Source organism: Gavialis gangeticus, unplaced genomic scaffold (assembly GCF_001723915.1).
Source record: "Gavialis gangeticus isolate Ggan-Ray unplaced genomic scaffold, GavGan_comp1, whole genome shotgun sequence".
NCBI classification, from domain to species: domain Eukaryota; kingdom Metazoa; phylum Chordata; order Crocodylia; family Gavialidae; genus Gavialis; species Gavialis gangeticus.
In genome coordinates this window covers 41,902,257-41,908,624 of record NW_017729030.1, presented here as the reverse complement: position 1 = coordinate 41,908,624, position 6,368 = coordinate 41,902,257, and positions in this window count along the sequence as shown.

Sequence of the window (6,368 nt, the reverse complement as noted above, 5' to 3'; positions counted from 1 at the left end):
GGCATGCATCAAGCGATGCATCTCCAGCAAAATCAAGGAAGTGATTCTTCCGCTCTGCTCAGCATTGGTGAGATGGCAGCTGGCGTACTGTGTCCAGTTCTTGGCACTGCACTTTTACAAGGATGTGGAAAAGCTTGAGAGAGCCCAGAGAAAAGCCACCTGAATGATCAGAGACTGGCATGGCAAGCCCTATGAGGAAAAGCTGAGGGACCCAGGACTCTTCTGTCTGAAAAAGAAAAGGCTGAGATGGGTCTTAGTAGCAGCTTACCACTATGTCAGGGGAGTACATCAAGGGCTTGGTGAACAGCTGTTCACCTGGGCACCCTTGGGGAAAACCAGAAGTAATGGCCACAAATTCCCGGAAGACCATTTCAGGCTCAAACTTCTGGAAAAACTTCTTCACAGTTAGGGTGTCCAGACGGTGCAATAAGTTCCCTCCAGAGGTGGTGCAATCGCCTACTCTGGAAATCTTCAAGAGGAGACTGGACAGTCACCTTGCTGGGGTCACCTGACCCCAGTTACCTTTCCTGCTTGGTGCAGGGGGCTGGACCCGATGATCTTCTGAGGTCCCTTCCAGCCTTACAATCTATGAATCTCTGGGTACCATTGATTAGTTTCCCTGTGGTCATCATACTGTCCACATTCTGTCCTGTCAGCATATTTCTTTGTTCCAACAAACCCATTGTGGCAGGCACCTTTGCTGCCTGCAACTTTAAGGCCCTGAGCAGGCAGCAGAGCAGCCTGCAAGTGACTGCAGTGCCAATCAGAGGTGTCATACGGCCAGCAGTAGAAGAAAAAAAAGCAAGCCTCTAAATCCATTTTCAAGCCATCAGGGTTTGCTTGCAAGAGAATGCTGACATTGGTGTATCTATCTTCCCACTGGATTCATAGGATCTTCCACAGGCACCACTGACGGTACTTCTCCAATAACTTGAGGCATCTCCTATACGTTGTCCACATCTAAGCTCTGTACAGTAGAGGATCACAATTGCTTGATAAACTATGAGGTTGGTTTTTTATCTGATATCACAATCTTCAAACACATGTTTCTTCAGGTGTTGAAGGCTGTGCTTGCACATTTGAGGTGATGTTGGATTTCTTCATTGAGGTCAGCTTTCTGTGAGAGATTGCTTCCAAGGTACTCAGTGATCTCCAGAGTCTCCCCATGAATCTGAATTATTGAAGCTGGGGACTATTCATTAAAAACTTGTTGATGGAGGACCTAAGCCTTCTGAATGTTAAGCTTTAGTCCCATTTTCTTGTATGCCTTGGTAAAAATGTTGACAATTGCCTGAAGGTCTGCTTCTGAGTGAGCACAGACTGCAGCATCATCAGTACACTGGAGCTTGACAACTGAGGTTGGGATGGCCTTGGTTTTGGCTTGGAGTCTGCTGAGATGAAGCAGATTACGAACCATTTGGTAGTTTAGCTCCACTCCAACGGGGAGCTTGTTAGTGGTCTGATGTAGCATCATGGTAAGGAATATTGAGAAGAGTGTTGGAGCAATGATGAAGCCTTGCTTAACTCCCATTTTAATCTCAAATGGATCTGTGATAGATCTATTACTGAGAACCATTGCTCACATACTGTAATGGACCAGGCAACGAATGGTGTTGAATTTCAGTGTGCATCCATACTTCAGAAGGATTCTCCACAGAGCTTCTTGGGTGAGTCAAAGGCTTTCATGAGGACACAGAAGATCATGTAGAGAGGTTTATATTGTTCTTGGTATTTTTTCTGCAGCTGGCAGGCTGTGAAGATCATGTCAATTGCACCCGTCTAAACCCACACTGAGATTCTAGGAGGAGCTATTCTGCAAGCAGAAGGAGAAGATGTATTTACTACCTCAATCCCACAAGGGTCAAGTATGTGGTGGCCTGAGGGCCCTGACCTCCTTGGGAAGAGGGCTGTCACCTGAAATGCATAAAACTTTCCACATGTCCATCATCTTAGGCCATCCCCCTCCCCCCCTGCCCCAAAAAAATGTCAGTGCCTATGCAGTCACTCCACTCCACTTGCATGCTATAGCTCTTCTATGATTTCATAGGCAAATATCATAAATCACATTACAGTGGTTCCACATTATTGGCTTGATTTCCTGGAAGTGTTGAGTAGTTATGCCTACAGGTATAGCCAACAGCAGTTGCAGGTACTTGGCACAGCTGAAAATCAGAACAGAAAGATATTATGTTAGTATCTTGAAAGCAGTAAAAGTCAGTAACTTTTTAGCTACATTCAAATTTTGGAACTGAGGTTGCAGTAATATCCAAGCTGCTTTGGTTTTAGAAGTGCCTATCAGGGTGGATTTTTTTATCCCTTTTATGTCAGATGCCGTGTAGAAGGTGTTCCATGCTGTGGATGTCATCTAGTACTTTTTGTGTGGAAGAGGATCAAGCTGGGAAGCAGAGGGAAAGAGGAGGAGAGAGAAGTGAATATCTCTTCACTGAAGAATGTTGACTCCAGGCCACTTTTGAGTAGGACAGAAGAGAAGAATTGATAGAGAGCTGGTGTTCTCAGTTGAGGCTTACAGAAATCTGGATACTTCTACAGAAGGTATGGGGCCACTACTATAGCCCATAGACATAAGTACCAGCTACCACAGCTTGATTCTGGCTTAAAGAGATGGACTTCTTCCTTACTATCTCATTCAGGGGATATTCTCATAACCCAGTTACTTGGGTTTTATGTGTATTTGAAGAAATCGACCATCAGGGAGCAGCTTTAATATATTTTACAATCCAGTATTCCAGTTTAACCAGCAGAGTTGAAAGGAATGGCATGATAGGAACGTTAGTTGCCCCATTCTGAGTTTGAAAAATGTCTGTGATTTGAAATGCACCCTGTTAGGTAATGCTGGGCATGAAGCAGATGAGTTGGTATTGAAAGGAATTGTCTGGTGGTCTGAGAGATTTTTCAGGATCAGGAGGGATCATAAAAAGTTTGTTTTTGAGCAGGCTCAGTTGTAGGTCTTCAGGCTGCCCCTTAAGATTCTCTCACTTTCTTCTACCCATCCTTCTTTCAAGTCCCAGATGGCAAAGACTTTAGCTATTAGGATTCAGAGCCAACTTTTTTCATCCTGATGCTAATGAATCTCACCTCCTCATGATGAATAAGGCAAAGGTGCATCTTAGTTATCAAACAACATACATTTTTCATAAGCTGAGACAAACAAATGAGACTCTCTAAGTATTTAAATTCTGCATACAAGGGCCTGCACCCAAACCATCTTTTGAAGCCACTTTTTGTAGTAGTATATGGGCTGGGCTATTGCTCTGTGGGGCATAAGCAGTGCAGGGCTGTCTACTGCCAGGGGACTCATTTAATTGATCACTTCTCAGAGGAACCGTCTCTGCTTGGGCTGCTCTTTGTGCATGCATAGCAAGCAGTTTGCTCCATATGGACATATCCTATTAACAGTAATGTACTGTTATTGTCAACCACTGATGGGAGAGGAAAAAATAGGAGAAGAGAGTTAGTTATTCTGCTCCCCAGAAGGAACACAGCCCTCTAGGAGCTGCACAATGGAGGATACATAGCTGGTGCAACCTAGCCCCAGATCTTATTTTTTTGCTTGCATCAGGTGGAAGAAAAAAACCCCCTTAACAGAACATCAGTGTCAAATGTATGGGTGGGAGTTTCATTCTCTACTTTGAGCTCCTTATGTTACCATTTGGAAAATGCTTGATCTCGTGAGTATTTCAGGGAGTGTGATTCCTCTGGCAACACTTGCAGATCATGTGCTAGATCCCTTTTTCAATTGCTTAAGTGCAGTTCAGTTGAAAACAGTTCAGTGGGATTGGACTAGCCTGCAGTAGGGTCATGCTGGTGTTGAGAGAAGAATTTCAATCCTATTGTATACATTTATCACAACTGTCATCACTGACGCCAATCAAATTTACTTTTCTTTCTATGGAGCCTTGTGTGGGAGTGTGGAGCTACTTATAATCACCAGGGATCCTGGTTTTCTCTTTAAAAAGTCCAAAATTCTGTGATAACCCCCCCCAAATTCTCTGATTTAAAAACCTCAAAACCTGTGTTTTCCCATGATTAAAATAAAACACCACTATACATATAGGTATCAGTTGAACTCAATGTTTTATTGATATATTTACAATTTTAAAGCAATTTGGAAACCTACCAGTGCTTCAATCACTGTAATAAAATAAATTCTAAATACCTATACATTTTGGCATTTGATTTTGTTTTTTTAACTGTCGGGAAATAAAGGCCCCAAGGTCGCGGTGGGCCGAGCGGTGGCTTGGATACGAAACAGGCAGCATTTGCGGTGAGGATTTCTGAGTGGTACGAGACTTGTGTGGTTTTAAAACAAGATGGTTTATTACTTACGCTTAGTAGTGTAGGTTGAGATACTTGCTTCAGTTACAGTTGTAAAACAAACGAACGATGAAGGGGTCTGTTGGCCCACAGGGTTCCCGAGTGAGCGTTCTACCCCGAAGGATAGGTGTGGCTGCCCACTCGTTAGTCCCAGGACTGGTCAACAGCTCATTAAATGGGAGACGGATGAACGAAAACTGTAACACGGTGAACGAAGTACACGACGTGACGCCAGTCCAAAGTGGACAACCGGATAGTCGAAGAACAATGCCGAAATCGATGTGGAGATGATGAGGTAAGTTCGTAGCTGAGATAGGTTGGGATGATCCAAATCGTAGCCGAGGTCAATGCCAAAACAGTTCAATAACCGGAAGATCAATACGGAAAAGAAACGGAATTGAAAAACTAATACGCTGTGCAGTTATGAGGAGAAGACCCGGGGCCTGAGACCCAATCTCTTCCTGTCTCACAGTCCCTGCTAATAGCAGCCTCTGTTTACAAGTTGAGCAGGTCTCTCTTGATCACTCACACACCAAATGCTCACCACTAACGCCCACACACTGCTAACGCCCACCACCTCCTTGGTGGGGGCTTGCAGGTCTTTTATAGGAATTTTGTGGCCAGTCAAATCGCTTTCTACAAAGACATTTCTAGTTCAGTTATGTCATGCTACAGATAGACTGAGCATGCGTCTGATTTCTTTCTGTGTGGTGACTGAGCATGCACGTGGTGAAAAGTAGGTCAAACTTGATTGACAGGCTCATAGGTCACTCAGGGGGCACATGCTAGGCATATGGTGGAATTTTCCATAAGCCTGTCTCTGCTGCGCATGTTCATAACTTAACTCTTGTGTTACCAGCACTTAACCAAAATTTTCACTTGGACATTATCATAGAGAATCAGAGCTGCCGCTGCCCCCTTCACTCACCAGGATGTGGGTCCAGTTATGGCTTTCCCCCCAGCTGCTTTGTGGTGCTGAGCAGTCCAGATATGCTGGTGCCCTGCTCTTGCTCATGCCATTGATCCTCACTGCCAGCCCCCCAGCCCTGCTGGTGCCCCTCACTCTTGACCCACAGCCCCTTGGCTCTGCTGGTGTCCCTCACTCCCAACCCACGGTCCCCCAGGCCCAGGTCCTCCAGTGTGTGAGGAGGGAGGTGAGTGTGTGGGGAATGGTGTTCTTGTGTGTGCAAGGGGGGTTGTGGGCATAGACAATGTATTGGGGAGTGGGGGGAACAGGTGACACATTGGGAAGCACAGTGGGGGACATGTGCATGCACAGCAGGGTGTGGGGCATGGGGCTGCAGCCTGGATGGATTAGTTCTGGGCAGTCACTGCCTCTGTTGCCAAGTGGGCAGGACTCAGTATAGGAGGGAGCTCTGCACCACCATTGCTGCCAAGATAAGAAGTGGTGGCAGTGATATGGAGTTGTGCTCCCTGCTGGGCAGGCAGGGGGTACTTCACCTTGGTGGCCATGGTGGCACAGTGCTCCCTCCTGCACTCAGTCCCACCCACTGGGCCTGCTCAGAGCTGGTTTGGCTAGGCTGCAGCCTTATGCCCTACACCCCGCTGTGGGTGCAGAAATCTAGGAGACACATGCCCCCTTGCTGCATTGACTATGGCCCCCAATGCATTGTCTATGCTCCCCCACCACACCGTGTGTTGTCTGTGTCCCCCCCTTCAGGTTTCCTATGCTCCCCCCCCATAGCCTTATGTGGAGGCAGTTGCTCTCTACTACACTCTCTGGCTGCCACTTGCATGTGTGCATAGGCACATGCACGTTGCAACCCAAGCGGCACATGTCCCGCTCCCCCCATCCCCAAGCAGCCCCTTGCAGGCTGGAACTCTGTCAGCCTGCAAAGGAAAACCTGGAAATTCCCAGGTTTTTCTCTGTTAAAGGAGAAAAGTCTGCATTTTTCTCTCTTGAAGGTGAAAATCCAAATGTTTTTCCATGTCAAATGGAAAACCCAGATCCCTGATGATCCGCACTTGGTTTAGGGCAGGGTTACAATTTGTTTGACAAGCTGCAAAAAACA